General features: G+C 31.5%; 1 non-coding gene across 1 annotated transcript; it reads right to left on the minus strand.

The window, feature by feature from the left end:
• Nucleotides 1-7750: 7750 nt before the first annotated feature.
• On the minus strand, nt 7751-7822 carry TRNAW-CCA (transfer RNA tryptophan (anticodon CCA)). The gene has a single exon. It is a non-coding gene; the product is annotated as a tRNA-Trp (tRNA).
• Between the last annotated feature and the right edge of the window lie 3364 nt (nt 7823-11186).

The raw sequence follows: 11186 nt of genomic DNA on the forward strand, positions 1-11186 counted from the left end.
AGGGCGGGTCAAGTTTCCATTCCGTGTGACCACCACCAAATAAAAGTCGATCCCCTCGATTTTAACCGGCGCCCTCCAGTCGAATTTTATCCCTAACATTTTTGGTTGAATACTTGACATATTAAATCATTATAAATTTGTATAAGCCTTTTACAAAATAGTTATGCAAGTAGTATTGTCTCCAAGGCCTGAGGTAATACCATGGAGTATGAGGAATAATACGAGAAACATATAAGACGATAAAAATTACTAAAAATAGAATTTTTTAATAAAATAGGAATTACACCAAATTAATTTTTGATGAAATAAAAAATAAATTATTCTGTTCTAATTTGAACAACAGAAGACTTCAATTACACTATGAAAACAAGAACACCATCAAATCAAAAGAACATAGAAGAAAACAAACTAATGAATCCTCGAATCCCATATCTAGTTTGTGGTAATTTAGATACCGTATTTCTTCTATTCTATTTGTAAATAGAATTGTAATAAACAAATTTGTTTTGTTACTTCTCTTATATGTTTTATAACTGTTTTTTTTTTTTCGTTTTCTTCTTAGTGTTTTAATTGCTCTTTTACAATTGTTATATTGAGTATTAAAACTCAAATTCAAATTGGCTATAAAATGTCTATTTATAGCTTGGATAAGTATGTATAAATACTAGACTCACACATAGGGGTTAATAAGGAAGAGAAAAGAGAAGAAAAGTAAATAAAATGAAACAGTCAAATTATTAGAACTTCAAAATTTATTTAGAATACCAAAGTGTAAAATGAAACTAATCTGGATACATCCGATTAAGTAAGATAATAAAAAAAAATGTATTGATTAATTAATGCAAGAATTTGACGACCCCAAGTTTTATCTAGTAATTATAAGAGTATATTTTCAAAGGTAAAAGTCACAAATAAAGTTTTTAGTAGAAGTGTATCAAATACACTGGATTGGAATGCATTTGTCTCATTCTGCGCGGTATTGCCCCATGACAACTGACTTAATATTCAGATTCCTAACCCAAACATCATGATGTTTAACTAATACCAGGTGTTAAAAACTAGCTCAAGTTTTTGTAAATTTTGTAAGTAAATTGTAATTTAATGTATTCAGTTTAAATAATGCATTTTAAATTGTGTATTCATTAGCTGATATCACAAAAAAGATATATTAAAATAAACAAATAAAAAATGGACAACACTAGACTGGATCTGATTGGAATTCATTCTGTAATACTGCAGTTATTAATTTATTAATTAATTATGCACCGCTCTTTACTTTTATAGATTGGAAAAAGCCATGGACGGTATTACCCCGGCCGCACTGAATTACCTCGCCGCGGGAAATCATTCAGCATTCCTCTAGTTTATTAATAATAAAAATAATTTTCATAATAATAGTGAGATAAATTTTTGTTATATCTTAAGAATGATATTGAATGAGTTCTTATAAAATATTTCACCACCGATTATATATAGCTCGAAGTTGTCGAATAATGGATAAACAAAATATCTTACCCATATCTCCAAAACACAAATAGGCCTGGATAGTTTTCATGTTATCACTTTGGACGAATTAATGAATATTCATACCATGGTTGCAAATGGTTTGAAATTTTTGGAATATTTTACACCTCACTCAATTCTGATTTAATCTTCTTAATAAACCTAGGATTCAGTTTATCTCGAATCCTCAATCATCCATTTACCTGGAGAAAGACTACATATCTATTCTATGTCCACTGTGGCAGACATTGAATAGAGACAGAGCTAGATAGTACCAGTGGAGTCAGAGCACACTAACTGGATTAGATAGTGCACTTCCCAGATCGAGTGGAAGGTTCTCCTAAGCCCTCCAATAACGTAGATTGGTCTCCTTTATGTAGTAGCTCACAGGATTCCAAAAAGCGCGAAGCAGATAAGCATTTTATCAAACTGCTATACTCAAGGTAATCTCTCGGGTGCCTTAGGCATCATTAGTTAATAAGTAATCAGGGCATTAGAATTGAGAAATATCTAACACCTGCTCCGGTACCGTAATAAATATTATTGTAGTCAAACTATGATGAATACATGAATAGTTGAATGGCTATGGATTATTTAGAAACAAAAAAGCAATTGTGTGATTATTTAAGCGGCCGCCTATAAACGGCCGGCTACCTCTGTGTGGGATTAAGCTGAATACGTAGAGTAATACAAACTGCATCTGCAAATAACTGCAGTCGAATGACAGTCTCCCCTCTATTTCTCTCTCTCTCTCTCTCTCTCTCTCTCTCTCTCTCTCTCTCTCTCTCTCTCCCTCTCCCTCTCCCTCTCCCTCTCCCACTACCTTTCCCGCTCCCTCTCCCTCCCTCTCTCATGTTCATGTTGTAGTAGGTAGACTGTTTTAATTTTTACTTTTAGAGAAACAACCTCAGGCAGTTTCAGATTCTTTTTTTAATTACACATATTAGGAACACACATTTTCTTCTCTTTAATTTCTTTATCCTTTTTTTAGGACGTCACATATTTGACTTGATCGATTGGTCTGTTTCTACTAGAGATGCGACATCGACATTGATGTTTTTAAAATCGATTTTTTGAAGCCGATGTTTTACTCTCAATGTCTTACATTTGTCTCAATTTTTCATTTTTTTAAATGCTAAAGTAACTTATTAAAAGAAATTAACTGTATAAACAGATTCCTATCAACAATATGGTGGGATGAGGAAGTACTTCCTACCTTCATGCTAATAACGATATGCCTGAATCCCCCCCCCCCCAAACCCTATAGTGCTCAAGCTCTGTGTAGTTCTGGATAATCAGAAGTCGTTGTAATAGATCTAATGTTACTGAAATGGATGTTCAAAAACATCGATGTATTTATCGCAAAGTTTTGTAAACATCTATACTTTAATATTGAACATCGATGTTTTGTTGTCGATTTCACATCCCTAGTTGCTACTAAAAAATGTTTTTAAAATAAATCATGTATAAGGTTTACAATATTTTTTTAAAAATATATATATCGTGATTTATAACCCAACTAACTTATAGTAGGAGAGATTTGATCAACTGTTGGTAATAAATGTTACTTTTATATTTCAAGTAATTTCATACTTTTTTATTTTAAAATATAAACAAATTATTTATTTAAACCAATATTTGTTGGTTAAAATTAGTAAATTGCGTATGCTGTATTGGAAAATTAAGATGAACCAAGCTTTCAAATATATCTATAAACTTCAGTCAACTTATGTTTTAACACAACAGTCGGTTTTTCGTCTCTAGCTGTCAAATGTCAACTGAAATGCTGACTAGTGCAGTTGTGATGCCACAAGTCATATAATCTCGATCAGTAAGAGGAGTAGACATAACTGTACTCATCTAAGCGGTCACACATCCAAATAGTTACTAAAACTGGACAGTGCTTAGTCTAAGTGCCCATAGCTCAACAAGCTATCCACACTCAATGTAACTTATTATGTCATAGATAGACTTCTATAAAAAATTACTAAGAGAAATATAAAAATGATATAAATAATTACCTTCGGAAACAATGTTCTTTACACTCAAGTAGTTTTACTTGAATTGTAATGTTCTTTTTTAATACAATAATACAACATGAATCAAACTCGCCAGAAAGACCATTATACACAACCCAACGTACCTAGAAAAAAAAATAAGTTCGTAAAAATTCTTACTAAGAAATTTTTTAATAATTTCAAAAAATTAAAATCATAGCATAGTAACTCGTAGAAAAAGCTTTGTTATCTAGATTGCTCCATCCGAATCCAAATCCATATTCTTATAATACATACAAAATCATAGATTGATTAGTAATCGTAGATAAAGCAACCTAGCGCTGGGCTGTACCACAGTAAATGAAAAAAAAAGAATAATTAATAAAAGAATAAAAAAAAAAAAATATTGGTGATCTTTGGGAGCAGTGGCATATGCAAACCCCAGCGCACTACCCCACTGCCCCCGCACCCCGTATGCCAGAAATGGCAAGGGAGGGGGATAAAATAACAAAAATAAAATAAAAAAATAATAATAAAAAAAAGATTAGTAATCGTAATCATAATCCTTCCAACTTCTATAAATTAATTGATTAGGCATTAATGTGATAAACCACAATTAGGAGTCTGGATACGATTGGAATTTTGTACGAAATACTCATATATTTAGCTGTTTATTGTGTTAATTTGTCAACATATTCTCCTGTATTATTATGAAATACGAAGTATACAAAACATTTAATAAGAATTTTACTTGAAAATTTACATCATGTGCCTTAGCATACTCTTGCTCCAAGCCTTCCTAAAACAGGTAACAAAACAGTATACTGGACATGTTGATATGGTCAGAAGAAGCTATGTCCAATATAGAGCAATAGTTTGTGCTACAGAGAGAGATGAATGTACCAGTAGTGAAGGAAAATGTATTAAAAAATGCATTGTGAAACAATTGTCAACAATGATATATGAATGACATGATTTAAATAGTGAAATTGAAAATATGACAAATATGGGGCAAATTAAAGTACAAGAATTACAAATACACATATATGACATGGATAAAATTGTTGATAAAAATAAATTATTTTTAGGATTTTATAGACGCATGAATATGGGACAGTTGTCCTGAAACGCTGTAAAACAATGAAGAAAAATATAAAATAGATTATATTCATCTTTGATATATTTTATTGTAAGAATGTCAATGATGGACCTACACTATACACAATAGGGGTATTCATGATTCTGTGTTGAATGTAAAAAGTTTTACCATCTTAAATATGATAAGTATAAGGATTGTGAACAGTCATGTTAAATGCATGAGAGCTCCTGGCGGATTTTCAGAGGAATTTGTTTTATAACCTTTCCTTCCAAAACTTCATGGTATCGTTTACTTCTAAGTTTTAAATAAAGTAATTTATTACAGCATGCCTAAAATGAATGAAAAGTGGAAGCTGTGAAAATAGGGACCCTCATTACTTTGTTGGTCTTTTAATTCGTGAGAAAGAGAATCAAGATAAGTTATTTGACAGCTGTCATTACATTATAATTATTCTCATACATTGCTTTATTAGTTTTAAAAACATTCAAAACACTGATAATGCACAATTAAAAGACAAACTACGAGCAAGTAATTTAACACGACAAATAAAACGGTGACGAGCTCAGCTGGTCTCTTGCGTGACGACATTCTCCATTTAACAGACCCTCAACCATGTTATATGTTATATCGTTTTAACATACTAAAGGAAGGAAATATTTCTCCATTTAACACGCTTTAACATGTTAAACTAAAGTTCATGAATACCCCTACTGAATCGAATAGTGAAGTGCATTTGCTAGCGGGAACGCAAAAAAAAAAAAAAAAGAAAAGAAAAGCTCTGGTAAGAGATTCCGTAGTAAAAAATAAAACAAATAATTTTCAAATATTTTTGACCCAATTTTAACGCAAAAATACTCTCATATGCGCCATTTCAAACCTATAAATAAAGAATAATCGAATGAGCAAAATATAGGCCTGCAACCGAGACATAATCGTAGAGACAGGTCATTGAACTACAGGGCTAGCGACCCACTTGGGCACTACACGGGACCACATTAAGGAGGCATGTAATTGCCCAAGGCGTCCGTTGGAGGATGTAATGGAATTAGCTAGCAGTCGATCGGACTGAGGCGAGAATAATGCCCAAGCTTTACACATCATTACTTCTTTTTGTAGGAGATGTGGATATCGACTACTAGAGGCATCATTAGGGTATCAGGTATTAATAATTCAGTGAATCATAAGCAATCGATACCTCTAAAAGAAAAACTAACTTTAAAATATAAATCGAGGTCATCTCATTAACAATATTTTATCTCCTACCCCTAACCATCCTACAAACTAACCACAATCCATCTTTCAACAGGTCTATCCCTCCGACAACAGAGGATTAGGAATAAACCGACGATTCGTCTTCATTCGTCTCAATACGTCAGCTGTCGAACTGGAGGACCGGCAGTCCTAGTTGTTTCGCCGAACACAGATGGAATGTTTTAATAGGATTCTCTGATGAAACTATTGCAATATGATAAAAACAAAAATGTATTCAATACGAAATACCTTACAAACTGCCACTCATCGACAATTACAATCTAATAATTGGTCCCAATACTTACACTTTATTAATTCATACAGAAGAGTAAAATGTATTATTGAGTTATATGATATAAAATAAAGCGAAAATATAAAAAAAACCAAATAATCATTTGATTATGATATTGAAGATGACCACACCACTGGTAACCCACAGCCGAATAGGTCTGAAATTCTACGGTTTCTAAGCCTCATGATACCACTTTAAAACTCAATATTTCCGATCGTCCGCTGGATGGAAAATGATTGAGAGGAACGATAGACTGGTAAAATTTCACAAAATCAGTAGCAAATATAATAATTAAACGATCAATTATTAATTAATTAATAATAAAGGTGACATTACTGAACGAGGGCGTGAAGTGTTCATTTAAAAGACCTAATCTAAAGGATAGTAACACAGTAAGTGAGTAACACTCATTTCAACTTAAATCAGAAAGCTCTTGTTAATGTCTCACAAACTCCACCCGCCCCTGAACCCAGAAACCTAGTCTAATTAAATGTCAAGAACAGAATTTAAGACTAATAATAAATAAAGGATAATAGAACCCACCCACCCCTCCAACAAAAAAAATTGCTTATTGTGCAAAAGATCGGATAGTAATTTTTTTTTTAGTATTTTGTACCATTAATACAATAAATAGAAAAAACTATTTTGAAAAATTAAAATCTTTGTAGAAACCGAATCATAGGGAAAAGTACATTAACATTTAACTTATTATAAAGTAGTTCATGACACTTATCTTCGTAGTGATAGTAGTTTTTATGATATTCACATATGAATATGAATTTGGCAAATGAAAATTTGTCCGAACAACTATAAATCAATTTATTTTAGCAAATATCATGAAAACTACTATTCCTACGAAGGTAAAGATCAGTAACTACTTTATAGTACATTAAAGTAGCTTTAATCTGATAGCTAATAGACATCTGTACATCACATAGTTCCTGAGATATAGATTTCTCAAAATAAATTAACTAACTACTGATATTCCAGTACATTTTCATGAAATGTTGCTTTTTAAAAGGTTATATCTCGAGAACTATTGGACGAAAATAGCTCTATTAGGGCTAATATTTCAGGAAAATTACTCTTCTTTAAATAATGTTCATTTACATTTTCTAGTGTTGCTGGTAGTTTTTAAGGTATAGAGCTCCGAATGAAACATTAATGTTTTGAAACAGCCGCTATTTTTTATTCCCCCCTACCTATACTTGGCAGACTCATCAATTTTGACTAGTAATTATACATAGTTTTCATTAAAGTAATTCACTATTGGGGTGAGATAACTGCCGTTTTTTCTTCCCAGCTCTTGTATACTATTGGTTCAAATCTTTCACTCACTCACAGACAGTAAGTCACATTTTCTCCCTTACCGGTTCAATAAAATTATAACCTACTTCCACATAAGATTTAAACTTGAAAATCGACTAGCATTTGGCCATTGCATGTAGCATTTGACCTGTAATCCACAAGTACATTTCAAAAATGAAATGTTTAATGATTATTATTTTTAAAAAAAATCAATTAAATAATTGATAACTTACTTGTCAGAAATATAAGTTATATGAATTATATAAACTTCCTATTATATTTCAAAATTAAAAATTGATTTGACCCCGACGTGATTTGAACACGCAACCTTCTGATCTGGAGTCAGACGCGCTACCGTTGCGCCACGAGGTCGGACAAAATGCACCTACTTCGCTTAGTAGTATGATTGTAAAAAAATAAAAGTTTTTATTTTATTTTGAATTATACGTATTCCTAAGATAGTACCGTTTACTCGGGTTAATATTTGTAATAGTATCGTCCTAAAGACTGAAGTAACTCAGTTTACGTATCACTAACTCTAGTTTACGTAGTCATCTATGGAATAACACAAACACTAAACCAAAAAAAACTCCTTTTTTTTTTTCAAATATGCAACCATTAAAGCAAATTAGAGAAATGAGTTCATGAAATATAATTCTTTAAATTTAAGTAAATAACTCCTAGAAAGGATAGTTATAATATATTTGGTTTAATGGATTTTAGGGTTATCGCCCAGAAAAGTATGTAATAGTACTGAAGATATTTTCATAAGCTAAATATTATGATTAAACAATATTATAACTAAAATCATATTTACAAAACAATCTTGTTTGAGAGAGGAATTAAAAAAAAAAAAGAGGGAGAGAGAAAAATGATACCTGATGCCCGAAATATGATGGGAGTGCAGGTACAAGCCTTTCCACACATCATATTATGTTTACCTTCCAAGCCAAATGTTTGCCTTGGGTTCCTCAAGTATGTACAAACTCTTTTCTCAATTTCCTTAATAGATATACTTACATTATTTTAGAGATATTTACTATAAAATAAAATAACAATATTTCAATATTTCTAGAATCGATTCTCATTAAATTTAAATAAATAACATAATTTTAGAAAATAATATTAATTTCTTTCTAACCAAAAATATAGACAAAAACGTACAAACAAAACGCGTTAAAGATTATGTAACAAAAGAAATTTATGAAGTAAAATTATAGTCCAACATTATAAATAATTTAGGTGAATTATTTATTTTTCATTAAACCTCATCTTACAATTTAACATAAAAGAAATAGAAGTTTAAAGAGCAGAATGATTAAAGCGACTTAACTATTGTGTAATGACCAACAGTTTTAACGTTTAAGAAGAGTTAATTATGAATTTCTTAATTAGTACGAAAAATAAATATTTTATCCCATGTTTAAATGCGAGAGCATCGGGGCTAATTAAGGAGTCAGTTAATGAGAATCTTTTAACTTTAGTTAAACAGTCAACATAAAAAAAATATAAATATTTAAACAAAAATAATGATAATTTCTAATATAACCTTACTGAGCGATAGAAAATATATACATTTTGAAACAACTCATATAAGATACAATATCCCAAAACCAAAAAAGTATATGATACAAAGAAATAATTGAATTAATAAAACAAATTTCCTACAAAAGATTTAAAGAAGGGGTAATTTAGTGTAGGCAGTTTTAATAATAATAAATATAAAACTCTTTAATAAATAATCAACGACTAAAATTCAGCTCAATACTCAATAAATAATAAATATGAAGCATAGAATTAGAAAATTAAATTAAAAAAAATAATGCAATGACAATACACATAATTTTCATAACTTACTACGATTTACGTATTCTTTATTATTCACTATTAGTAAAGATAGTTGCGTATTGGAATATAAGGGTCCATAAAATAATAATAAAAACCATCAATTTTATCGTATTCATGACAGATGTTTATAAAGATTCAAAAATACATTTCAGTAACCGATCTAGTCAGAACCCGATATTATTCCTTCCATAATAAACTCCCTAACCACACAAACCCACTAGTTTCTAACCTTGCTTCCTCTTCTATTCCTGGCAATCCTCTGAGGCGCCTGAAAAGAAGAGGGCCTCGTGACCTTATATTGTAAACTGTTTTTAGAGTTCTACTACTGGGTAGTTTCTCTACATCCTGTATCATATCATTATGTAATTATGATCAAATTTGCATGTTGTATTTTTTATACAGTTGTAAATAAATATCAATAGATAAAAAAATAAAAAAATACATTTCTAAAAAAGAAAGTCCATAAAGAAAAATTAAATGAGTTATAATTGAAAATGTGGTGGGCGTATATGAAGAACAACGCCTTATTGATATTAGTGGGGTGAAACATTTCAGGTATGCTGTGACACTAAACATCAACTGACACAAATACGAAGAAGGTATTAGCATATTTGAAGGGATTGCGCCCCTGAATAGAAACCGGGCGCCCTTGTGAGCTTGGGATTGAGGAGAGAGAATTAGTTGCTGAGGTCATGTGGCGCCTCCTAGCGTTACTCCGTCCTATTAGAATAATAAGCTCCATCCCTCATCAAAGTCACGCTCTTCTCATCCTCACTCTGGGAACCTCTAGTATATTCCCGAGAAATCTATTGAATTTATAATATATAATTAAATTTATCATTTAATAAAAATTAAATATATCATTTAATTAAAGAAACATTGTACCAATAACAATGTCAAATTAGCATATATAATGTTAAGATATTTTTTTAATGGTATGATAATACTTTTTGGTATTTCAACATTAGTGCATAATCATCAGAGAATTATTAACACTCATTTACTTTAATTTTTAATATTTAATATGTTACGATTTACGACAAAATTGAAATAAGGGATGTTTTTAACTACCGACAAAGAAACTACGTAGTTGAACATCAGTATATTTTTCTACATGTAAAAAATGATATTGTAAGTGTGCAAACTAAAATAATAAATCTATATGTTTCAAAAAAATAAATTCGACAATAAAAATAAATTTTTTTTTTTTTTTTTTCATACCCTCCTATAATGATGTTATTGAATATCTGGTACATACATATAGGAGGTATACTATATGTATATCTGGGTGTTAATGATACCTTGGATTGCCTTTTGGGATTTTAAGGTTAGGTGAGGGGTCCAATGAAGGTTGTTACTTGGTTGGCTGACGCTAGTGGATTATTGGAACGGGGAGGGGCCGTTCCGCTGATTGTATGGTGAAAATTTAGACCTCAGACTTGAAGAGTCTAAGGCCTTCCCTCGTCGAGGACGTCGACTAAGGGAACCGTGCTCTGCCACCTCCCAGGTCGTGGTGGAGGGACGATCTCCCTGAAAAGTGGGTTGCAGCAGGCCTTCACCCCATCAAAGAATTTGATATACCGTCGGCCTATATACTCCGGCACAGTAGGGAGTTGGAGCTCTTCACGTATAACTCCGTTTTTGGCCCTCTGGGGCGTGGTTCCCTGGACGATCTTACGGAGGACAGATCCCTGGAAGCCCTGTAGTCGATTTATTGTTGTGCTGTAAAGGTGTCTCATAAGAGGGGCGCCGTGGAGCAGTGTAGGTCTTATAATGGATTTATAAATCTGTAGTTTAAGGCTTAGCGAGAGTTGAGGAGAAAACAATAAAAATAAATTGAAAGAGTGTAACAATCCTTAATAACATGAAAATAGATTATTATTCTGGG

Source organism: Halyomorpha halys, unplaced genomic scaffold (assembly GCF_000696795.3).
Source record: "Halyomorpha halys isolate HHAL.00 unplaced genomic scaffold, Hhal_1.1 Scaffold886.1, whole genome shotgun sequence".
In the NCBI taxonomy this organism is placed as follows: Eukaryota; Metazoa; Arthropoda; class Insecta; order Hemiptera; family Pentatomidae; genus Halyomorpha; species Halyomorpha halys.